General features: G+C 40.2%; 1 protein-coding gene across 15 annotated transcripts in view; it reads right to left on the bottom strand.

Annotated features, from left to right (window-relative positions):
* Positions 1 to 27,146, bottom strand: part of LOC106081822 (protein lap4) — a 704,386-nt gene that overhangs the window by 400,285 nt on the left and 276,955 nt on the right. Inside the window, exon 1 of one of the 15 annotated variants that reach the window (XM_059364096.1) lies at positions 3,344 to 3,919. The exons of the other annotated variants lie outside the window; for them this stretch is intronic. The gene's annotated coding sequence lies outside the window, so the exon portion shown is untranslated. Of the gene's footprint in view, positions 1 to 3,343; positions 3,920 to 27,146 lie in introns of those variants that run through there. 15 annotated transcript variants of the gene reach the window in all.

The following is a 27,146-nucleotide window of genomic DNA, read 5'->3' as shown; positions in this document are numbered from 1 at the left end:
TCCTTTGGTCAAAACACGTATTTGAAGTGTCGAAAGAAGCATTCAAGTATTTGGGATTTCTTAAGCGGTGCAAGAAATATTTCACCTCTTCTGATCTTCTCAATAGCTATACTACCTACATCAGGCCGAGGATGGAATATAACTCTCATATATGGGCAAGAGCTCCAAAATCATCCTTGGAGCTACTTGATCGGGTTCAATGGAGAGCGTTGGTGTTGATTGGGGACAGTAGATTATCCAACTCTATTGTTGAGCGTTGTATTGCTCTATCGTTATTTGCATGGCAGTGTTCCAGGGATATATATTTTCTTATCCCTGACGTTAGGATGTTCATCATGAATACAAGACTTGCCAGGAACTCACACCCTTTTTTAATTGATTGGCCAGTCGACCGAACCATGCATTAACGAGAAAATTCAATTTTCACTCGAACCATCTTCACCGACATTGACGTTCAGAAATTTAAGATGAATATCAATAAACACTACTCCCTCTTTTCCCCCTCCAACCCTTAACTTTCCTATTTACCAACGCAATGCACTGTATATATATGGGACATCCCCTGCGTGTTGGTTACATGAATAAAAAAAAAACACGGGACGCGTAACAATGGACTTATTGAGAGGCGAGTTCGGTGAAATTATTTCACGTTTGGAACCGGTCAATTGGCCGCGCATATCCTTCGCTGGTGGGTATAACAAAGATGTAGAAGGGCCTAACCCAACTCACTGACTCAAATTTCAGCGAAATCGGACAATAAATGCGCCTTTTATGGGCCCAAAACCTAAAATCGAGAGTTTGGTCTATATGGCAGCTATATCCAAATCTGCACCGATCTGGGCCAAATTTAGGAAAAATCTCGAAGGGCTTAACACAACTCACTATGCCAAATTTCAGCAAAATCGGATAATAAATGTGGCTTTTATGGGCCTTAGACCTTAAATTGGCAGATCTGTCTATATGGGGGCTATATCATGATATAGTCCGATATAGCCCATCTTCGAACTTAACCTGCGTAATGACAAAGAAAGCACCTGTGCAAAGTTTCAGCTCAGTATCTTCATTTTTACAGAGTGTAGCGTGATTTAAAAGACAGACATACAGACGGACGGACGGACACGGCTAGATTGTCTTCGACTTTTACGCTGATCAAGAATATATATACTTTATAGGGTTGGAAATTGATATTTCGATTTGTTGCAAGCGGAATGACTAAATGAATATACCCCCTTTTCTATGGTGGTGGGTATAAAAATCTACAACTGCTGTATCAAGTCATTGACATTTGCAATGGAAAAATTAAACAACTTACAAATTAAATGCACTTTAACGAAATGATTGACACGATAAAAAAAAATAACAACAGATATTTGAATTTCACTGGGAATGACCTTATTGCGGGCTGAAATATTCCATTGTTAAGTGATGATTAATAAACCAAAGTTACGTTCGAGAAACAAAATGCTTTCAGTCAAATGTTTTCAGCATTGGCAGAACACAGAAACCAGAACACAACAGAAAAAACACAATTTTTTTCTATACAAACTGAAAAACGATGCCGGTTTAAAGAAAACTATTTTCTAATCAAGTCCATGTTTTCATGGCAAATATTTTGCCGATAATTTTACATTGATAAAAAAAAAAACAAAATATTTTTCCGACAGCTGCTAATGAACAATTATCTATGTGAAATAATTTTCAATGGCATTTAATAATAGTTTTGTGCGAAATTTTGAATGGACTTTTTTGTGGTTGTTGAGTTTGCCTTCAATTGGCTTTGGCTCGTAACTCATTAATTTGCGAACATGCTCGAGGGTGTTATTGTTTTGTGTTTTTGTTTGCACTTCGGTGACTTCATTTTAAGTTATTTTATTTTTTTATGAAATTTTAAACAGTTTTATTCTCTCCATATAAAAGTTAGTCATTTTAATGGAGTATATAAATTAACCCCTTGAGAACCTTGACTTTTTTAAAACAATTTTTTTTTTTTTGATTTTTTTTATAAAATTTAAACAGTTTGATTCTCTCCATATGAATGTTAGGTTTTTAAATGCACTATATAAATTAACCCCTTGAGAACCATGCTTTTATAAAAACAAATTTTATATGATTTTTTTTTTATAAAATTTAAACAGTTTGATTCTCTCGATATGAAAGTTAGTCATTTAAATGGAGTATATAAATTAACCCCTTGAGAACCATGGCTTTATAAAAACAAGTTTTATATGATTTTTTGGTTTTGTTTTATAAAATTTAAACAGTTTGATTCTCTCCATATCAAAGTTAGCCATTTTAAAGGAGCATATAAATTAACCCCTTGAGAACCATGGCTTTATAAAAACAAATTTCTTCATGTTTTTTTAATAAAATTTAAATACTTTGATTCTATCCATATGAAAGTTAGTCATTTTAAAGGAGTATATAAATTAACCCCTTGAGAACCTTGGTTTTATAAAAACCAATTTTTTATGATTTTTTTGTTTTGTTTTATAAAATTTACACAGTTTGATTCTCTCCATATAAAAGTTAGTCATTTAAATGTATTATATAAATTAACCCCTTGAGAACCTTGGCTTTATAAAAACAAATTAAGCTTTTCAAGTAACATTAAAAGTTATGTCCATTAAAACTTTCTATTCAACACTTTTCATATTTTTTAATTCAATATTTTTTTTTTTAATTTTTTTTATATTTAAAATTTTCCTATTTCTTTATATCTTTTTATATATTCTTTTAAGTTTCTTTTTCCTTATTTACTTCTTCATTAATTATGTATTTATTTGGCGTTATTTTTGTTTTGCTACTTGTTTGGCCATTAAAAACTTTCTTGCTCATTTTATGCCCATTGCTGCGCGTACTTAATCACCATGGGAGATTGGAGGGCCAATATTTATTTCCTGTTTGTAATCTTGTTCTTTAATTTTTTATGTTTTCGTTTCACGTTTCATTCCACAAAGTGTTCACTTAATCCCTTTTGCCTTGCTTTAATTGCATGAACTTTTAATAATTTGCTTTCTTTGCTGCGTTACTGCCAGAGTTGCTGATGTGTTTGTGGTGGGTTAATGCTCCTCGCCCCACCTCACAAGTGATTGAAGCCGGGTCAAGTCAAATGCTAAGTGTAGCAGTATGGAGCGTTAAGCATTTCATGGCATATAAAACATTGATATTGTTATGATTATTATTATTAGTATTATTTTTATTCTTATTATGATTGTTGTTATAAACTTCTTGCAGGTAAATAAACATTCGTTATAATGAAAACGCGTCTGTGGAGAGCACTTTCTGCTCTGTTGTGAATGTTGTTGTTGCTGTTGGTGTTATATGTTTGATTGTTTCATTTTACTTTTATTGGTTCTTCTTCTTGTTATCGATTATTATTCTTTTTTTTATGATGTTGTTTTTGTTCTTTTTGCTGATGTTATTTGTTTTGTGTTTTTGTATTTTCTTTGTTAGGCGAATAAAAAGCAAAACAAAAATTTGATTTTAAGCAAAGACCGTGTGGTAGCAGAGAATCGTTATTGCTTGGACAACAAAAAATTAACTAAAATGTAGTTGACGAGTAAAAAATGCTAAAACTGAATCACAACAACCCATACGGCGGCTAGCCAGCCATTCACATTAACAACACGTAGGTGAGAAAAAAAAACATAAACACGCACTCAAACTCATACACACACACACGCACACATGTGCTCGCATACTTGTGTGCAATTAACAGCAACTGCAGCAATAAAAGAAAACAAACAACAACCAAAGAGCGACAAACGAAGAGCACTTGGCCAAACAAAGGCAGTTTCTCAATATAAAATTCATTTCTGGAGAGTTGGTAGGGCTAGTCGAGAAAAAAAGTGTTAATTTAGTACTCATTACCAGCGAACGTATGATGAGTACTCATAGCAAAATAACAACAACAGCAACGTCAACAATAGCAGCAGCAGCAGCAACGCCAGAAGCACTTGTTTCCACAAAATATAAACACCCATACACACACCCGTTGTATGCTAATAAATATACACCTGCAATATTTATAAATAAAAGCGAAATTGATAAAACAAAGAAAACAAACAAATTGAAACTTTTACACACATACAAATGCTGGCACTATCAATGCCAGGAATGATACAGGGATCAGTACAAAGGGTCTTAAAAAAAGACTTTAAAAAAAGGTACTTTTTATATCCTACACCTTAGGATGGGGGGAATGCTAATTTCGTCAATCCGTTTGTAACACCTCGAAATATGCGTCCAAGACCCCATAAAAGATATATGTTCTTGATCGGCATGATATTTTGTTGATGTTGTTGTAGCAGTGTGTTGTACACTGAGCCGGCAGCCCTTGCCGATGAAGGCTTTCATCGGGTCAATACGGTACGTACAACCGGATGCCATGGGATTGGGCATGAAATTTTAAAGTCGGTCTAGCCATGTCCGTCCGTCCGCCCGTCCAACTGTCGAAAGCACGCTAACTTTCGAAGGAGTAAAGCTAGACGCTTCAAACTTTGCACAAGTATTTCTTATGAGTGTGAGTCGGTTAGGATTGTAAATGGGCCAAATCGGTCCATGTTTTGATATAGCTGCCATATAAACCGATTTTGGGTCTTGACTTCTTGAGCATCTAGATGGTGCAATTTTTATAAGATTTGGTTGAAATTTTGAACGTCTTGTTTTGGTAACACATTCAATAACTGTGGCTGAAATTTGGCACAAAGTGTTTTGTTATGACTTCCAAAAACATGTTTAGTATGAATCAAATCGGTTCATAACCTAATATAGCTGCCATATAAACTGATCTTGGATTTTAACTTCTTGAGCCACTAGAGGGCGCAATTTTCATTTTGCATGAAGTGTTTTATTATGACTTCCAAAAACTGTGCTAAGTATGGTTTAAATCGTTTCATAACCTGATATAGCTGCCATATAAACCGATCGTGGGTCTTGACTTCTACAGCTTTCAGAGGGCGCAATTATTATCTGATTTGGCACATAGTGTTTTGTTATGACTTTCAATAACTGTGCTATGTATGGTTCAAATCGGTCCATAACCCGATATAGCTGTCATATAAACCAATCTTGGATCTTAACTTCTTGAGCCATTAGAGTGCGCAATTCTCATCCGATTTGGCTGAAATTTTGCATAAAGTGTTTTATTATGACTTCCAAAAACTTTGCTAAGTACGGTACAAATTGGTCCGTAACCTCATATAGCTGCCATATATACATCGTTCTTGGATCTTGACCTTTTGAGCCACTAGAGGGCGCAATTCTCATTAGATTTGGCTGAAATTTTGTACGAGATATTCTGTTATCACTTCCTATAATAGTGCTAATCGGTACATAACCTGATATAGCTGCCATATATCCCGATCTGAGATCTTGATTTCTTAGGTCTCTAGAGGACGCAATTCTCAACCGATGTGCCTGAAATTTTTCATGAAGTGTTTTATTATGACTTCCAAAACTGAGCCAAGTATGGTTCAAACCGGTCCATAACCTGATATAGCTGCCATATAAAACCGATCTTGGATCTTGACTTTTTAGATCTCTATAGGGCACAATTCTCATCCCATTTGCTGAAATTGTACATGAAGTTTTGTGTTATGACTTCCAAAAACTGTGCTAAGTATAGTTCAAATCGGTACGTAACCTGATATAGCTGTCATATAAACCAATCAGAGATCTTGACTTCTTAAGACTCAAGAGGGAGTAATTTTAATCCGGTTTTGCTGAAATTCTGTACAACGGCTTCTCCCATGAGCTTCAACATAACGGATAATAAATGTGGCATTAATGGCCCTTAGACCTTAAATCGGCAGATCGGTCAATATGGGTGCTATATCAAGTCCGATATAGCCCATCTTCGAACTTAACCTACCTATGGACAAAGAAAGAACCTGTGTTCAGCTCAGTATCTTCATTTTAAAAGAGTGTAGCGTGATGGACATGGCTAGATCGTCTTAGATTTTTACGACAGAAATGAATATTTCGATGTATTGCAAACGGAATGACCAAATGAATAAACCCCCTATCCTATGGTGGTGGGTATGAAAATCTACTACTGCTGTATCAAGTCATTGACATGTACGAGTCCAATATGGTCTTAATCGATCCATAGCTTGATACAGCTCACCTGACAGCCATCATTTTGTGTAAACTGTCATCCTTTATCCTTCGGGTCTAATCTCGAAGAATTAGCTTGCATGTCGCTAGAGGTATTCCCACTTATTCCAGTTCTCCCTATCCTATGGTGGTGGGTATGAAAATCTACTACTGCTGTATCAAGTCATTGACATGTACGAGTCCAATATGGTCTTAATCGATCCATAGCTTGATACAGCTCACCTGACAGCCATCATTTTGTGTACACTGTCATCCGTTTTCCTTCGGGTCTAATCTCGAAGAATTAGCTTGCATGTCGCTAGTGGTATTCCCACTTATTCCAGTTCCCCTGGTATTTGTAAAGTACTTCCTATTCTTATAAGATCGTCTGATATCTAATCTGGGATATCTCTATGACCCGGCACCCAGCATAGGTGCATTTTAAACTGTTCATCCATCTTGTTGACAGATCTGCGACAACCTAGGGTAGTTTTTAAATCAGAAATACGTGCACCAGAGATTTCATGCCAAGCGTCGTCAAGACATTATACCATAGCCATTCCACTACTTCTTAATTTACAAAGATTTCCACTTGATACACTCAACGGTGCACGGTTATCCATCTTGAAATACCCAGTTGTAGTTATTTGGAGTATACCCACTCCAAAACCCAGATGGTCTGGTCTAGAGCCATCCAATCGACTCTATCAGTGATGTATAATCCGCTCTGTCTTGACTTTCGGGCATTGTGTCATGGATAACTTTACAGCAATGGTCGCAACAAATTTTCTAGCCACATTGTTCAAGGCATTTTATGGAAGTAAATAATAGGAAATTTCGGGAAATTTTGATATTTTTGGAAAATTATGTAAAAATTTGAGTTTAATACAGAAAGTTTTAAAATTTCCATTTTCAGAGAAAATTTCATTTTAATTTTATTTTTTTTTTTTTTATTATTTTAATAGATTTTATTTAGTATAGTCTATACATTATGTTTATGCGGTATATACTACTTTAATCTATATTTGGTTTAGCGTGAATGCTGTAACCGTTATTTCTGAATCTTAATATTTACATACATCTATTATTCATTCCGATACAACACTTTGTGCTGGTGGAGTGTATATCTAATTAAATTCATTCAGTAACATATTTCTATATTTAATACAGGTTTCTAAAAAGTTATATAATAAAGAATAGTTCGTGCCGTTTAATATTTGTAATACATCAATTTCTGTTAGTGAGCTTTTGCCAAAATACATCGTTCTAAATTCATTATAAATGGGACAACACCCAATAAAATGTAGGGTGTTTTCTGGTGCATCCAAATTACATATAGTGCAAATTCCATCAGTGTGATTCTTGAAGCACCTAGCATTTAGGTCCAGTAGGCCCCCTCTCGCCCTTATAATCAGGCCTACTGCACGTGTGGAAAGGTCACCCATCATCAAAAGACTTCCATCGTAATTTAATTTCGGGTACAGGTCATGGAATTGAGAGCTATGCGCGCCACTTTCAAATTCATATCTCTCACATGTCTCTAAAAGTCTGGTGATTTCCCGCCAATGCCTACATAGAGGTCCATTGACCGTTGAGGGATGGAAACGTAGGTGATCGCATAAAGTAGTCCATTCCTCCGCCCAGTACGTACCTGATCTTATTACCTCCTCCGCCAATATACGTGGTAGTCTATTGGGACCTAGTCTTAATACCCTGTCGACGTATTTGAGATGCATCTGCAGAGTCGAAACATACATCGACTTTATCCCAGTCTCCAGATGGATCATATAATTGGGTGTGTTGCTGGGCAAATAAAACAGTTTCTTGACATAGAATCGCAATAATTTCTCAACATCATCGTACCGGACGAAGCCCCAGACTTGGGCGGCGTAAAACATTATCGACCTGCAACAAGCCTCAAATATTTTCAGTTTGTTCTCTCTAGAAATACGTGGGTTGCTTATATAAGTTGACCAAGTAGAAGCAACTGCTATCTTAGATGATGCTAGTCTTTTCCCCAGGTGTTTCCTAAACGATAAATTATACGTCATCTCTAGTCCAAGATACGTATAACTATTAACAATCTCAATATCCTGTCCCCGGTAAATCCACTTCAGGCCTGCTGCAATTCTCGCACATTTACGAAATACTAATACCTTGGATTTAAGCAAATTAACACTTAGACCCCATGTAGCACAATACCCTTCCAAAGTATCAATCATCCCTTGCAATCCATCTGGGCAATCTGATAGCAAAACGATGTCATCGGCATATAACAATATTCTGATGGTAGTTCCCGCTACTCTCACACCCCCAGGTAGGACTTCTGGCAGATCGTTCAGGTAAAGCGAAAATAGGACAGGACTTAGTACGCACCCCTGTTTCACTCCAGTTTCCATAACGAAACTCTCAGACATATACGTACCGTCCCATATCTTGCTGTCGGTACCTTCGTATAACAGTCGTAGAATCCTTACTATCTTGGATGATATCCCCATACAGGACAGTTTATAAAATAAACTATTTCTAGGGATAGTGTCGAACGCAGTCGAAAAATCCACAAAAAAAGCGTAAGTGGTTTTCTTATTCAACCTGTTTATATGGACAATGTTGGCGAGGTTAAATATGTTATCCACCGTGGAATAGTTCCTTCTGAATCCTGCCTGGAATTCATTTAATATACTGTTGTAGTCAAGCCAGTCGGAAAGTCGATTCAGTAGAATATTGCAAAAAATCTTACTCATAGAGTTTATCAGCGACAAGCCTCGGTAGTTTGCTGGTGTATTCGGGTCTCCCTTTTTATGTATCGGTAACAAAATTGACGTTCTAAAGGCAGTAGGAATACTCTCCGTTATGAAAATCTTATTGAAAAGTCCAAGCATGCGATCTAGAAAACAGTAGGGTGCATGTTTATAAAACTCGTAGGGTACACCATCAAATCCTGGAGTCTTGTTGTCCTTCAAATTCGCGACTACAGCATTAAGCTCGCAGAATTCGAACGGGGAATCAAGTAAAGGGTTAATAAAGTATGGCATACACCAACTTATTGCCTCCGTTTCACAGTGTGCCCGAAACGCCGCACTAAAGTGGACTAGGAACTCGTCCGCAGTCAGGTTTCCTCGCGGGGCAGGGTTGCGCTTTCGCAAGGAATTAGACAAGTCCCACCATTCCTTGGAGTTCGAAACGTTATCCAGGCGTCCAAGATTGTCATTGTGGTACTCTAGTTTCTTTCTCGCGCACAGTCTTCGAAATTTCGCCCTTGAAGAGTAATAAATTCTCCTATTCTCCTCGTTGTGACTCTCTTTATACCTCCTAAAGTACTTGCGCACAAGTTTCCTTTGCCGATAACACGCCCAATCAAACCACCTCTGCGTAGGTTCGAAAACTCTCCTATTCTCCACATCTGGACGAGCAGACCTTATCATATTCGTCAACGACAAGACTCCCTCATTTATCGGACTTGAATTGTCCGGATGTTGCCTCTCAACCGAATTTCGGAGATTAATATTGTATTTAGCGCAATATCTATCATCCCAATACATTCTACGCCATGGGCTTATTGCATTCCCAACTGCCCCAATACTTGGAATCCTCATCCCTAAGCATACAGGCATATGATCGGAGTAGATTTTTGTAGGGATAGTAAGTTCTTGTACATACTGCAGCAGATTCCACGAGCAAATAAAATAGTCAATGACAGAACTTCCCATTGCCCCACAAAAGCTATATTCTCCGTCAGTATCTCCTGTAGTCCTGCCATTCAGGATGATGCCACCAAAATCCTCCACAAAATTCAGCAATGTTCTCCCCTGAGCATTAGTCACAGTATCCTTTGAGCGCCTGCGATCGGCAATATTCGAGAATTCAGTTATAGAAATTGGGTCCAGAGTCTGTTCACGTCCAATCCTCGCATTTAGATCACCCGTTATTATAAACCTCGCTGGGTCAAGGTCTTTCATAATTGTCTCAAGCTTCACAAAATCGTTCCTCCAGTTTGTACAGTTAAGATACATAGGGATCAAATAAACAACATCTCCATCAAACTTAGCCAACAATACCGTGTTCTCTCCTATACTTCTGAATCTAAAATCAAATTTCCTCTTGAGATCCTTTCTAAATCCGAACAAACATCCCCCACTTGCTCGGCCTGCCTTGTGTATCTTACGTGCATCGACCCAATGTATGCAATAATTCTGAAAAAGTGATGCGAATGACGCTGATTTATTCGGCATTACATGTGTTTCAAACAAAAAGAATATATCAAAGTTGCTTAAATATTTCATAAAACTTCCAAAACTTATAGACTTCTCAAGATTTGCTACATTGTAGGATATTATACGGCACGAATCGAATTGCTACTGATTATTCTTATTACTATTACTTATATTACTATAATTCATTTTGTTTCTAGTTGTTAACTCAAAGGTACTTTCAGTTTCATCTAGTATATCTCCGAGAAATTTTGCATCGTTCTCTGAATGGGCCAGAATCTTTCCATTAGTCCAGCCGTAATGTTTATCGTTTATAAAAATACAGAACTCGCCAAGCCGGACTTTAGCATCTTTTCTAACTTTAGTTACCGTCTTGCTCAATTGCCTAAGATTGTATCTAACATTCTGCTCGGAGTCGGTATAGTCCTTGTGTATGAATATGTTTTGGCCAGTAAGTTTTGCTTTTGCTGCTAAGACCTTTTGGCACTGATTGAATGTCTCCATGGTGAATATAAATGACTTTCCTAACGATAACATCCTTGTATGTGTGATTGTTACATCAACATTTAAATCGTTCTGACAAATTTTATAAAACTTATTTCTTGCGGCCATTGTAGTCGAACAATCTAGGCCACTGACAACAATATTGGCCATACGAGTCTTTCGATCGATGTTTTCCAATCGGCTGTTCAGTTTGTTGATATCTTCCTTCAGTTTTGTGTTCTCCTGTTTCAATTTTTCGATTTCCGTTGTAATGTTTGTTAAATCATCCTTTTTTGCTACATCTTTAAGCTTTTCGTCTAGAAGATTACACAGCTTATTCCAACAGAAAACATCTTGATTGTTATTTTCACTCATATTTTTGCTGGACAGGTGTTTTTTGCTTATATTTTCAATTTGTTCCGGGGATGTCGTTTTTAGCAAACGTTTATTACTCATTTAAATATTTTTACGTAACGCACTCCTCAGTATTAGATGTTAGACTATTATCTGTAGCATAACATTAGGCGGGTTCAATAATGTTATCTGCCTGACGATGTACGTGGTGTTAGCTCAGCTGTTTGTTATTCGGTTATCGAGTTTTGCTTATCGACAGAAGGCAATGAAGAGCACAGCTGATGTATACCTTATTTCATCCTAGTATTTGTGCACATTACATCTTTCCAGTCATATTGCAATTTTTTGTGATTTTTTCACCCAAGATCAAACAAAATAATTCTACAATTCTTGCTCACCAACGTTCTGCAACCAGTCAATTCTGCCACAATCGTTTTTTTTTAACAAAATGCCGGGTATTTCGTTGTAAACCAAGTCGAACCGCTGGGGCTGGGACAGTATTTCTGCAATATTATCAGGAGCCACCAAAAAACACAGCCGGTATGTATGACAACAAAATTTAATTTTATTTTCATAGAAAATATAATGGAAATTTGTTTTCCCTAGAAATTGGCTCAGCATTTTATTTTCATTGAGTCTTTGGTCGACATCATATTAACTTTTGATATGATATTAACAAAGAGATTTGATTTTGATCCAGCATGATTTCGTTAAATAAATCTCTTCTAGGAAAATTTCATTAACAATTGCTTTCATAAATTCGCCAAAATTGGGTATTTATGAAATAAGTTATGAAAAAAGTACCACCATTACCATCACTGATTAATGTTGACCATCCATTTAAAGGGAGAGAGATGGGTAGATATGCACTGCAAAATTGGATGGAAGAGTGTATGAGAGCTTAAGTAAATGTCAAGCCAGAGGCCTATTGCGGGAAACTCAACCGCTATACTCATTACACTAAAAGAGTTGTTTTGCTGTCTTCTTAGCAACATAGCTGAGATGCAAGTAAAAGAGGCAAAGTGAGCCAGAGCGGGTAAGTAGGCGAGCGAGCATGAGAACAACAACAGTTTTATAAATATCAACGGTCGCAAACTTATCTTTAGGGCAGTATATTATCACATTACATTTTGCAAGATTATGAAAAACAATAACACACACACACACACACATATATACAACCACCCCCCACCCAAAACTCTTGTCATTGCCGTACCAACAGAACCTTAAGAATTCCAGTGATAAGCAGTCAAAGAGACAGAGATAGCAGCCGGTTGTTATTGTCATGCATTGCTTTCATTGTGGGTTTGTTGTTTGTTGAGCGAACGCTAATACCCCAAAGCTACTACTATGTAAGACAGGTTTGCTTGTACTATACGCAATACACCTGTAGCGTATGAGTAATAGGATGCGACGTACGAGAGTTAAGTATGTATACGACATTGTGTCCATATTTCAATGAATCTTTGCAAGCCATTGCCAGCAATTCAGCGAATGTGGAAATTCAATTATTTTACAAAAGAAATTTAAGGAGAGAGAAAAAAGAAAAAGGCCCAAAAGGAAAAAAAATGAATATGCGCAACATTGAAAAAGAATTTTGTATTTATACAGAAACGTAATAATGTCAACATTAAAAAAAAATCGCCCGGAAGGATACCACAAAAGTTACAATTCTCGGTAGTTATAAAATTATTTAGACCAGTTCAAGTTTCTGAGAAAATGTAAGAACAATTTTACAATTTGTAATCAGTATTTGTTATGGGGTAGTGAAAACTAACAGATTCTGATGGCATATATATACTATGTATATGGTGGTTAGCTACATATTATGCCCAAGACTGGTAATAGTAGTCTGCTTACCAGAATCTGGCAAGGCGGATCATGTAGTAATCTTGGATAGAAAACTTAAAAGATGGCGGTTAGTTATAGCAGGATTAGGTTAGGTCATTCATCCGCCCCATGCCACTATGGACATACCCCTGAGCCAGTAATCGGCTTGTTGTGCGCTCTTTTACTGGCTCAGGTGTATGTCCATAGTGGCATGGATTAAGACACTGGGATATTTATTCGTCCAGGCACTTATGAAGTTTAGAGGACAGAATCCTTTATCCTGCATCAACGCAGTTCATTGATGAAGCGTGAGAGGATACATTGACGAAGCTTGCATTACCAAAGGTGATGCCCGTTGAAACACCCGAGTCCAAGAAAGGAAGACGATTGGAAAATCCCAGTGGGCCAACCATGGCCTCGGTGGATATCTAGACAATTTATATCTGATATCATCCTCTTCGAATCTTAGGGTGCAGATATTCTTCCGCCCCATGCCACTATGGACATACACCTGAGCCAGTAGTCGGCTTGTTGCTCGCTCTTTTACTGGCTCAGGTGTATGTCCATAGTGGCATGGATTAAGACAATGGGATATTTATTCGTCCAGGCACTTATGAAGTTTAGAGGACAGAATCCTTTATCCTGTCATCAACGCAGTTCATTGATGAAGCGTGAGAGGATACATCGACGAAGCTTGCATTACCACAGGTGATGTCCGTTGAAACACCCAAGTCCAAGAAAGAAAGGCGATTGGAAAATCCCAGTGGGCCAACCATGGCCTCGGTGGCCCTTCCAACCTAACCCAACCAAACTCTTGGACAACTGACTTCTAAGTAAAAACATTTAACAGAGACAAGATCGGGGAGGTTTCCAACCTGATACCTGAAACAACGTCAGATGTCGAATTATCAGCTCGTTCTGTCACGCTTTACCCTCGCCTAATTTTCAAAAACGCCAGATCACGGGGTTACGTGAACCGGTTAAAATTTAGGGGTCAATTATGGATAGCAACTTAACTTCAGTTGCGTTGCAAATGGGCAAATTTGTAATACAAATTTCCATTTTTTTATTGAATCCCATACATTTTAACAATTTACTTAGTAGCTGGATATTCAAAACACTTGTATTGACTATACTTGACAAAAATTGCCAACATTAGGGTTTATCTCGTGGCAACGCAACTGCAGTTAAGTAGCAATCCATAATCGACCCAGAAGTTTTGTCTTCACTCGTATTGCAACCCCAAAACACGATTTTTGCAAAAACTGTTGTTGAGTGTTTGGTTCCACATACCGCATTAGCTCTAAACGTCTCTAAGGAAAAGCATTTGAAATCAAAGAAGGAATCTGCATTAAAATTTGGTTCCAAAAATGTGGGGTCCTCAGCACCCACGAAACTCTCAAACGGAGGGTACGAATTCGACATTTACATTTGGGTCCAAATAGCTGGGGTTGATCCAGAATTAAGGTTAGGCAACGTTGAGGCTGCCCCATACTACTATGGAAATACATCAAAGTTGGCAATCGGTTTGTTGTGCGCTCTTTGTCAGGCGTTCGGTGTTGCACACAAAATTTCTAAATATTTTTCATTTCATACCCCTCTCAGTTGCCTCAAGTCTGATAACGTATCCCCACCAAAGTCCAGGAGTCTGTTAGCCAAGAATTTCCTGCTTGACACAGGAAATTTGCCTTCCTCACCTCACCTACCGCTTACACACGCTGTCATTTGCCACAGTTATTCTGTATAAATTCGCCCGTAGTCTTATATGTGCCGTAATCTCCTCAGTAATACCCTCATGTACTAATTATCTGGATCTTCCATGGGGTTTTCATCATCCTACCGACCGTTTCAGAGTTTCGCATTTCATACCCCCTCAGTTGCCTCAAGTCTGATAACGTATCCCCACCTAAGTCCAGGAGTCTGTTAGTCAAGAAATTCCTGCTTGACACATGAAATTTGCCTTCCTCACCTCACCTATCGCTTACACACGCTGTCATTTGCCGCAGTTATTCCGTATAAGTGCGCCCGTAGTCCTATATGTGCCGTAATGATAGCGAAAGAATTCCTTCTTCTCCTCAGTAATACCCTCGTGTACCCTACCCACCGTTTCAGAGTTTCACAGTGCCACATGAGCGTTCTTTGCCCACACTCTTAACTTGGACTGTGTCGCCGCGAAAGTTTACTGATGGCAGCCTTCTGACCCCCACGGCCAAATCGTTTGCTCTTTCGTTCACCCTGACTCCGCAATACCCAGCACTCAAACGGTGCGGATGGTACCATTCTGGGAGAACAAACTATGAGGACGGTACCATCCAGGAAGAACGCTCCTTATAATCTAAGGCAGTTCGTGGCCTTACCGTCCTGGTTGTTACAGTCCTAATGACCGAATTACTAACCGTAAATACATTCACGTTCCACGTCCCCGATTTGAGACCGTACCACCTCACGCATTTCGTGATCCGCCAGCAGGACCGTGTTGGGGTCAGGCAGCCAGAAACAGAACTCTGACTATATCTCCTCTCTACAGACGCCCAGCTTTGTTCTTCCATGTAGCATGAACTAGCAGATGACAATACCAGCGACCCCAATCTAAGACTGGACCGCTGGCAACAGTGTCGTCTAAGAAACCTCTTCTAATTCATTCAAGTCTCCTTTTGCCGCCGCGATTATTACGCAATGGTATGATCCACCGTAGCGCAGAAGTTAGCATGTCCGCCTATTACGCTGAACGCCTGGCTTAGAATCCTGGCGAAAATATCAGAAGAAAATTTAGGGTTGGTTATCCCCTCCTAATGGTGGCGACATTTGTGAGGTACTCTAACATTCGGTATGGCAGCCATGTAAAAACTACTCCACAAAAGAGGTATCGCACTGCGGCAAGCCGTTTGGACTGGGCTTTAAAAAGGAGGCGGTATATGAGAAGTTTGCCCCGATTCCTTAATGGTTTGTTCATGGGCAAATTTGTTGTGCTGATATTGCCTGCTCCTATCTTCTATTCATCCTCTCGTCTATGTCTCATAGCCTCAGTGTCTGTGAACCAACTCGTATGTCTATGGGTCGCACATCTAGAATTGTCTCCAGTGCCATAGTAGATGTGGTTCTTATCGCTCCACATATGGCATGATATCATGTTTTCTGAACAAATTGTAATGTCCTTAACACCAAACTAACGAGCCGTAAGTTAATATTGGCCCAATTATGCTTCTGTAGAGCCAGTGAACTGTTCGCGGATTGAGGCCTTAACTCGAGCCTATGGCAAGTCAATATAGTGCTTAACATCTAGAAGAAGAAACATGGCCCCTCAAATTGGCCCACCTTCGCTTCCTCGTAAGCAGGCATATTTTACTCTTCTCCGGGTTAACTTTCAGACCTCTAGGTCTAGCCCAGTCGTATGCCTAGCTGCATAGCTAATGCGGACTCCTACCACTTAGAAGTGTTGTAGCATCGTCAGCATGAAAGACAGGTTCACATTCCTCTTCCGAGGTATCCGCACGGATACTTGAGATTAACCTTGAAGTCGAGTGCGAGGCACTGCTGCCATCGGCACAGTCTTGGATTGACGGAACCCTTTTATTGCCATCTGGACGATCATGTTACACGGATGGATCAAAGCTAGAGGGCAGAGTGGGCCTGGGGGTTTACATTGAAAACCCAGGGACTGACATCTGTTTTAGACTGCCTGACCATAATACGGTCCTGCAAGCGGAGATCCGGGCGTTAAGTGGTATGGTGCTAACACGAGGACCTCGAGTGTGAACATCTTTACGGACGGTAAAATTGCCATAAGGGTGACGAACAGTCTTGCAGTGTAAGAGGAGATTAACGCTTCCCCTGAGGATGGCCAAATCCGCATCGTTTGGGTGCCGAGTCATAACGGAGTAAGGGGAAATGAAACGGCAGACGATTTGGCGGTGAAGGCCAGAGGACTGTCGTCAAAAAACTTGGTTAACCCGAAGCCTTAAGGGTCGACGCAGTCCGAGTTAAGGGAGTGGGTGACGAATGCGCATGCAACATTGTGGAACAGCGAAACGGTCGGTAAGGCGGCGAAAATCCTATGGGGGAATCCAGATCGTGAGAAGACGAGGCTATTACTGAAAGGAAGCAAGAAGGAGGTCAGTATAGCCATTGGTATCATAACGGGACACATAGGACAATCCCATGGCAGCCAGTTGTATGTGCCGGATTGACCCGATGAATTCCTTCATCGGCAAGGTCTGCCACCTCAGTGTACCACACACTGCTACTACAACAAGAACAACAACACATAGGACTACCTCACTTATGTGAAATGGGTGCAGCAAGTGATAGCATGTGTAGGGCATACGGAGAAGATGATGAGACGTTGGAGCATTTCCTTTGTCATTGCCCGGCTTTAGCGTCTAACAGATACCGGTACTTAGGTGGAGACCCAATACCAGACATAAACCAACTAAGGGGAGTGGCATTGAAAACAATTCAGGATTTTGTAAGTAGCACGGAATTCCTAACTTTAAATCTTTCTTTTCTTGGGTTACTTTATAAAGGGTGATTTTTTTGAGGTTAGGATTTTCATGCATTAGTATTTGACAGATCACGTGGGATTTCAGACATGGTGTCAAAGAGAAAGATGCTCAGTATGCTTTGACATTTCATCATGAATAGACTTACTAACGAGCAACGCTTGCAAATCATTGAATTTTATTACCAAAATCAGTGTTCGGTTCGAAATGTGTTCATTCACCGTAACGTTGCGTCCAACAGCATCTTTGAAAAAATACGGTCCAATGATTCCACCAGCGTACAAACCACACCAAACAGTGCATTTTTCGGGATGCATGGGCAGTTCTTGAACGGCTTCTGGTTGCTCTTCACTCCAAATGCGGCAATTTTGCTTATTTACGTAGCCATTCAACCAGAAATGAGCCTCATCGCTGAACAAAATTTGTCAAAATTTGAACACATTTCGAACCGAACACTGATTTTGGTAATAAAATTCAATGATTTGCAAGCGTTGCTCGTTAGTAAGTCTATTCATGATGAAATGTCAAAGCATACTGAGCATCTTTCTCTTTGACACCATGTCTGAAATCCCACGTGATCTGTCAAATACTAATGCATGAAAATCCTAACCTCAAAAAAATCACCCTTTAGTTTTTAGAGCGCACAACAAGCCGATTACTGGCTTAGGTGTATGTCCGTAGTGGCATGGGGCCAACCTAACCTAATTTATGATACATTCTGCACCGCCCGATTTTTACCCTTCCTTACTGGTTTTAATAATGCCATATTCCACCTTCTTCCCACTCTATATATATTATTTGCCTTAGTGGGACAACCCTGCCCGCCTGCCAATTTGCCTATTTAGTGTGATTGCACTACAAATAACAACAAGTACTGCCTGCCTCTGCTACACAGCGCACTCATATGCTTAAGTATCACAGATTAGAAGAGACTAAACAAGTGATGCAGTCAGCGTGGTAAAATTTGCCTGGCTTCCTATATTTAACACGTTCAATGGTAATATGTAGTACTACCACTTACAAACACACACCCACACACACACATACTCTTACTTGCATTAAGTGAAAAATACATGTGAGAATCACACATAGGTGATTCTGCTGGCTTGGTGTAATCGATGCTGTTGCACGGTTGCTCTCGGTCGATAGTTTATATGTTTCAGATGTTGCCGTTCTCCACTCATAATAAGTACACTCTTGACGTTTATTTACAATACAGGCATACACATAATCACTCACACTTTAGACGATGTTCATATGGGAGAGCAGGGAAAGCAAGCCATCGTTGAAGGGAGAAGAGAAAGAAAGAGAGCACTTGCAATGTACTATGTGCGCTCCATTAATTTCCTTTTAGCTGTTCTTTTTAATAGAGCACCACCCATCAACCATTCCATTCCATCCAGGCATGCTTGTGTGTGTTTGAGTGTGTGTGTAGGTGATTACCTATAATGCGACTGCTGCTATTGCTGACGCCAGCAGCAGCTTATATATGTGTGTGAAATTGTTGTTGTCAATGGCTTGTTTACAATTTATAGTTGGCTGTAATTAATTATGGTTAAACGTTTAATAAACTACCAGGCAACATCATTAACTTGATTAAATTCAACATTATCTCAATATTGTCGATGGAAAAAATGCTCAATTTAATGGCATGCAATGGAAGAGTAATTGCCGTGAGTATTAGTGATATGTGGTAAAATTAAGCTCTAGGCTTAAAGGATTATTGGCTTATGGGTTTAGCACAACATTTGCTCTTTTAAAATGTCAACAAACTAATGTGGCTCCTGAAGGCAGAGAGCTAATGCGGTTTTTATGTACTATGTATGTGTAGTAAATATATCTCAAAATTGATTTTTCCATCAACTTATTTTGTATGGCCTCGGGAGAGAAGAAGTTCGAGAGCAAAGTCAACATGTTGGAGTTTAGGCAAAAGTTTTTCTCTTTTTTTTTTGTTATTTATTATTTTTTTTATGTTACTTTGACAATATGTTGCCACATTTGCAACAGACGTGGAAGTTTGTTTAATTTTAGATGAAATTCTACACACGCATAAAGGTAATGGGGTGTGCCGAAGAAGTAAATGAAAAAAACGTTGGAGGAGAAAATAAATGGAAACGTTAAAGCGGGTCGCAGTTTGCATACCAACCATAACGTTAAAAAGTCAAACAGATGAAAAAGATGATAGTACACCCTGAGCACAGGGAACTTAGAAAAACAGCTTTCAATGTTGTTTTTTTCTAAATGGAAGACGAAAAGCTCGTCTCCAAAACAAAATCCACCACATGTGTGGTGATCATGTTGACGTCGGCAGGCGTAGCTTGCCACGTTGACAAGGGAATAAAATGAATGCAAAAGCCATAGAGGGGAGTTGGAGTCTGTTTGAAGAGATATTGCTCAGTGAAAAAGTTTACAGCGAACAGTCTGGTAGTAGTAGTTGAGATTTCACATAGGATTTGTGCTTATGATCTCAACAATAAGTACTACGAACAACAGGCTGTGAACTGTAGGCCGGTCAGACGGACGGACATAGTTCACGATGGTGCCGATGAGATAATGAAACCCAATTATCGAAACGCGTCCACCAGTGGGGTGACATGTGTCCTGCCTTGTCAGAGGAACTGGCAATTTCTTTTCTTCAAGACTTAATTATCAATCTCTCCTTTGGATGTTGCATTCGCTTGGTCATTAAGCTCGACTTGAAAGACAATGAAACATAACGAATTTTGATAAAAATAAATGCCCATAAGTTACCTGGATGGTATTTGTCACGGTTGTCGTTAATCACCACAAAATTTTGGGTTTATACTGAGTATTCTTGGGACTTAAGAAATCATATCGAATGATGGGTTTATATAGGGGCCTATATAAACTTGTGGACTTAAGTTTAGGTGATATTTGGTGTAGGTTTTTGGGGTTATAAGTGTACTTCACATTCCAAATTTCGGCTAAAACGGGATAAATTTAGGCTACCAGGGGCTTTAGAAGTCAAATCTGGGTATAAGTTAATTTGGGAGCCATATGTAAGAAATTTACCTTTAAACTGCGGGTGTAGAAGGGAAATGTGAACGTCATAGAAAACGTGAGCCCAATCGGAAAAAATGCATGTTGTTTACATGATCACAACTTCACCACTATCAATTGGAGTGGACAAAGTGCTTCGACAATTGGTTTGAGCAAAACTGTATACCCTTCTACACCCACACTTTAAAGGTAAATTTCTTACATATGGCTGCCAATTTAACTAATGCCCTGAACATGATAGAGGGTATGGCGAGTTCAGACTAGTTGAAAACTGAACATGAATCGCGGACCGTAAGGACTCTATGGCCTAGCGTCAGCCGAAGTGGAACGAAGTAGTTGCTGACTTTCAATAAATGACCACTCAGCATTATGAAAGGAGTTATACCATGACACTGAGCAACTGGCCATATGGCGAAGCACAGTTGGTCGAATTCAGCGGCCAATTGATTAGAACCCCTAATAAACTTCAGGCTAATGACATTCCGAAAGTGAGAAGAGTGAGTGAAAGAAAGTAAAAGTGAATTGTAGTGAAAGTGAAGAAGTGATTTTTTGGAGTTGTTATTTTCGGGAGCGATTGGTGTGACCAAATTAAGACAGCTTAGACGGAGGAGCTGTGGATAGGATTTGCTTTGGTTAAGAGGACCAAGGGGAAGAAGGAGAGTGTAGGAGAGGGGGGGGGACCTCGGATGGTGGCATTAGCACCGATTCGTCGGTGGCTCGTGCTGGAGGAATGATGAGGAAGGAGTCGGTGGACTTGTTGTCCAGTGGGAGTGGAGGCGAGGATGGAAAGCGTCTAAAACTGGGTTCGCCTGGTGGGGTGGTTAGCAAGGGGGGGAAGGTGGTGGCAGGTGGTGAATTGCCATCTGGGAGTCGAACGACGACGACGACAGCTGATGTGAAGTCAGCTGGTGGGGTTGATGGCGCTGGTGGTAGTGCCATTGCAGCAGTGGTTGATGGCGGTGCTGGTGTTGGTGGTGTTGCCAGTGAAGGTGGTGGGCAGAGCAGCGGGAAAGTAGGGCTCGCAGGCGGGTATTTGCACCGTTGGGGAGGCAAGAATCACGGGGTAGGGGAGATGAAGGAGGTGACAGATGCCTTGGTGGGTACGGTTTATGAGGCTGGGGTGAGTGAGTATGGCGAGGAGAGTGATCCAGTACGTTGGGCAGTATGAGGAGCTCCTCAAGAGGCTGATGCTGGAGAACGAGGCGATAAAGGGGAAGTTGTCGGCTTATGAGGCGATGGCTGGTCGGGGCGCGTTGGTAGGTGGGCGTCCGCCTGTTGCCCCCGCCGCTGTGAACACGCGCACTGGCACGTTTGTTGCCCCCGCTGCCCCGTTGCTGTCGCTGTCGCTGCCGCCCCCTCTGTGCCGGTTGTGAAGCCGGTGGAGACGTGGTCGGTGGTGGTGAAGGGCAAGGGGAAGGCGGTTACAACTTCGGCGGAGGTTGTGAAGAAGGTGGTGGAGGAGGTGGGCCCCACACTTGGTGTGAGGGTTCATGGTGTTAGACCAACTCGGGATGGCGGGGCGGTTATCCGCACCCCGTCGGTGGCTGAGAGGGAGCGGATTAGGGCGAACGGCAAGTTCGCGGAGGTGGAGGTCCGCGAGAAGCTGGGCCTGAAGGTGATTGTAAGGGGGGTACATGCTGCCATAACTCCTGATGAGTTCATGGCAGAGTTGTACTCCCGTCGGTCGGTGCGACTGGATTCCGCGCCTTGGAAGCCGCAGGGTGGCGCTGCCAATGTCACTCTGGAGTGCACTCCGAGGGTGGCAGATAAGTTGTGCGAGGAGGGCGTGTATGTGAAGTGGTTCCGCCCGGATGCAGGATGCGGTCTTCGTATGCCATCGGTGCATGGTTTTCGACCACAGAGTGAGGGATTGCCGCGTGCAGGGTGATGTTTGTCGCCGTTGTGGACTGGGCGGACATGTGGCTTCGGCCTGTTCGAACCCCGTGCACTGTCAGAATTGTGCATTTAAGGGGTTGCCGGCGGATCACATGATGATCACCGCGGCCTGTTCAATTTATGCTGGTTTGGCGGCTAGGGCGGACGCTAGGCATTAAGGATCGTCATGGTAATTAAATTTTTTCAATTTAATTGCCAGCGGTCTAGAGCGGTGACGCAGGAGTTGGCAATTCAACGGCGAACAGTGTTGGGCACAGGTTGTCCATCTTCGAGAGGACGTTTTATCTTGGATTTGGGTGATCTTGCAATAATACCTGTAAAAGTTTTTGCCCAACAAAAATTGGTTAAGGAAGGGGACGCATGCTAAGACGTACATGACCACTAGTTGGAGTTAAGACTTATGTCGGCGTGAACCGGTGCTAACCCGGTGTGTGCAACCCTATGTCAGGTAGACGCATTACCTCCTTATCTCTTCTCTAACTCTATTCTAAGGTCTGTCACCTCTTTATACCCCGCCACCATACGATTTGGGAATAAAAACTACACCATTCCGTTTGTAACATCTTGAAATAATGGTCTTAGATCTAGGATCTAGGCATTTCCTATCGCAAGCTTATAACCGTCGAATGAGTAAGGCCAACCGTTCGACATTTTTAACATGTACTCCTTGATGTAGATCGGTTGGGTTTGTTTATGGGCCAAATCAGTCCAAGTTTAGGTATAGTTCCCAGTACAACCAATTATACTTCTTAGGCCTCACAGGGTCGCAATTATTATCGGATTTGGCAGAAAATTTCCAAAATTTTCGTTTAATAACCAGATATAGTTGCCACATAAACCAATCTTCTAATTTTATTTGTTGAGCCTTTACGGGGTGCAATTTTTCTACGATTTTGGTGAAATTTTTAACGCTGACTTCTAACACTTGGCTTGGATTCTTGTTTGAAGCGTTGATTGGAGCGGATGTTTTGTTATTTCGCTCCGGTAATTATTTTTGGAAAAAAACATTTAAGTCACTCAAGGATAGCTACGTTAGTGGTATCCATTAGGCGGTTGATGATCCGCGTCTGTTTCCAGTGGAGCGGCATATATATAGCCCGGGAGTAGGCTAAGAATAGACTCCAAAGACCCAACAGCCACGGAGGTGGTATCAGGCCATAGCATGTTGTATAATACTGAAATCTCAACTGGTGGAGCGGCAAGCTCCAGGATCCACCAGCCGACAGACGACTGGGCAGCAGGAGCTTTTGACGAAAACACATGGTTCGAGTCTTAAGGTCAAGGTCGAACCTATTCTATAATTGGCCTAGGTTATCGGCTTTTCCCGGCAAACCAACACGATCTTTAAGAGTTTAGAATAATAGAAGGCGCATCTATCTTAGGTTTATAGAGAGGCTTGGTGCGAATGATCCTAAGACTCTCTCTAATACAGAGAGAGACTCCCTTAATTGGTCTCGGGAATTCAATGCATTGGCTACCCAAAGTCTACACGTCTAGATTCGGAAACTGCACCGCAGTCAGTCCAAAGGCTGCGGTCACCTGGAGGGCATTCCATGCCTAAAAGAACTACGCCGAACAACAGTAAGATAAGTCCAAGAACCGTGGCTAATGTCGCTTTTGACAGTTTTGTGATGGCAATTATCGACAAGGGAGAAGAACAGGGCTGCATGCCTAGGAATAATTGGAGTGGAATAGTCAATAGACTGTCATCAGTATATTTCGACGTCCTTGCGGAATTTCCTGTGCCTCCTCCAGTTTGTGACGATGCAGGCTGGTATCTAGGCCGACACAGACTAATTGTCTTCGGGGATCAACGCTCAATTGAAATGTATCGTTGTGTGCTAAAAAAGATTGCTGATATCTGGCCAGGTACATAATTAGATTTAGTCAAGAAGACGACCAAAGGCACATGCTTGGATACCGAGGATTCCCTCAAATACTGAATCCATACTTGAAAGACTAAGGAAATGCAGTCCCTTATTTGGAAAGTCATTCTCCGAAGAATCAACCCTACGGGAACTACACAATTGCCACAAATATACCGGTCATTAACTGGAGAATTAGTTACCCGTCACAGGACATCTCCTACAGAGAATGAAAAGTTTTAATTATGATTCTTAATTATTTTTCAAAAATACTTGCAAAGTATACTCATCACTTTCTAACTGACCCAGGACCTATCCTACGGTGTTAGAATGATGACAATTCGTCACCTTGAGCGATACACCCTTATAAAAGTAATAGTTTTTTTTCGATCTTATGGGATGAGAAGTGGGACCGGCCCCTATCAGCAGAGGACTTATCCCGTGACAGGTTTGGGACCTGTCCCATTTCCCTTGGGGAACCTACTCGACCTAAGTTTCAAGAAATATTGAGCAAAATTTAGCATGTATGATTTTTGTTTGGGAGAGAAATCTCCCAGCACACCCTAATACACATATGCTTGCACGTTCCATACTTATGCAAAACTAAGAAAAAAAAAACGAATTGAAAAATTTCATAACAAATTTTTAGAAGGCGAAGAAAAAAACTTCTTCGTCATATTTATGGCTATAATTAATTAGAAAAATGTCAACTGCTGTGGGGAGGCTATGTTGTGGCCTCCCCAAAGATGCATAACTAAGGCAACCGAGCCAAACAGCCTGCAAATAAAGTCGAAAAATATGCGTTTTTCCTCTCGAAATTAATTTAATAAAAAAGTTTTACTCGGTCATTTGCTTTATGGCAGGGACTTGCTGTTATCGTAGTACTCACATTTAGAAGTGCGAGTGCCAAACAGTGGTAAAGGAAAGCAAAAGTGAGGGCTTTGTTTGCTACTTCTTCTTCTTCTCAATTCTTTGGTCATTCCTCATTGTTGTTAAACATTTTTAATAATTCTCTCATACCTCAAACTCAACTTCCTTCCCCCACTTCTGTTGTGTATTTTACCACCAAATGTGGCGACACATCATTTTTGTTCCAATGATCACGTTTTATGATAAATTCAAAGGCCATAATAAACACGACACAATGAAAAACAACAACAACAAAACTCACAAAAAAAAACCTCAAACGCATGAAACGAGTCAGCTACCGGCCATTTGTCACTTCTGTTTTTGGCCATACTCTGAATTGGCCGGCCGGCCAACCATTCAGCCAGCCATTTTGCACCAGACGGCCGTCCAGCCGCCAGTTGTCTTTTTTAAACAAAAACAGCAAAATAAACACAGCAATAATTAAATGTGAGTGCGTGTTTGTTTAAGTGCTCAAATGTTTATAATGCACATAATGACGGGCTGTTTGCCATAGACCGCCGTTAAAATACAGAAGAGGAAAAAAATCGTCAAGATAAAATTTGTAGCTCGTTGATGTCACGCACAGTGGTGTTTCAATACTTCAAACAATAAAATTTTGAGAGAAAATAAAGTTTTAAAGAAAGTATTTAAGCAGCATTGCATACTTTTAGGTGTATGAGAAAACAAGAATTTTAATAAATCCTTAGGAAACAACTTTCAATATCAGCTATGTGTTGCTTTAAATCCAATGCTATATCTTGTACCTCCCCAGATACCAATTTTAATCTCCTAGGGCTTTGTTGTCCTTAATATAATCTAAATTTCTTATAATATGATAGTGTTGCATACTTTTCGGCGTTTGAGTTTATACTTAGTATTTAAGTTTATCCTTAAAATCAATCCGAGCACTGAGTTTTGCTTAGAATCCAATGCTCACCAGTGTTTCATTCAGTTCATCTTACCTCCCTTCCCCTCCCCTTAATATTAATATTTATCTCCCACGTAGTTTGAAGTCATTGAATCTCTCTCTTCCTCTCTCTCTTTCTTTCTGCTTTCAGTTAGTTATGATTGTTTACATTACATCACTCAATGTCACCTGAAATGGTTTTGGCTTTTGTTTTCCTTACATTTCGTTCTTCCGTCTTTCGTTGCTATTTTGCTCCTTTTGTTTGCATTATTTTTGGGCTTTGCCTCTTATGTTTATTTACAAACAACCGAAAGGCACACCAAACGAACGAAAGAGCACTGCTTTAAGCCAAAGTAAAAAACTGAATTAAACCAAATTTTGGAATTAAATTGAATAAGACGAAGAAGAAGCAGTTTGGGACATTGTAAGCACGGTAGCTACTGTCAAGGTCTCTGGCACTGCCATCACCGTCACGTACATTTGGCCCACAAAAGTTGTTGCAATTGAATTTTTGAATATGAAATGTATTTACCGCAAAGTTGTATAATGTTGAGAAACTTTTTTTTATCACTTGGTGTGAATATGGACCTACGGAATACAACTTTGGGGTTGCGCTGCCAAGAATGAAGTAGAAAAGATTCAAAAAACCCAAAATTTAATCCTTCGTACCATTGCTAATGCACCTTGGTACATACGAAACACCGATCTGCACAGAGACTTGGGAGTGAGGTCAATATCAGAGGAAATATCCATTCACGCCCTGAAACATGCGAACAAGTTACATAGTCACGTTAACTCTGACTTAAATAATATTGTTCGAAACTATCCAGCCACCAGAAGACTTCAAAGAACTATACCAATGGATCTAGTCCCTTAAGAGGCCCTAAATCCCAAGAACTAGGATGTAGTTACTGAACTATTTCCACAAAATGAATTCGAACTAGGCTAAATTCTCTAGTTTGTATTATTTATCTATACGCTATCTTAAAATTACTAGATGAGTGTAACTCAGTTGTAATGAAAATAAATAAAAAAAAAAAAAAAAAAAAAAACTTGGTGTGAATAAAAAAAAAAT

This window comes from Stomoxys calcitrans, chromosome 2 (genome assembly GCF_963082655.1).
Source record: "Stomoxys calcitrans chromosome 2, idStoCalc2.1, whole genome shotgun sequence".
NCBI lineage: Eukaryota > Metazoa > Arthropoda > Insecta > Diptera > Muscidae > Stomoxys > Stomoxys calcitrans.
This window is presented reverse-complemented; position numbering and strand designations above follow the sequence as displayed.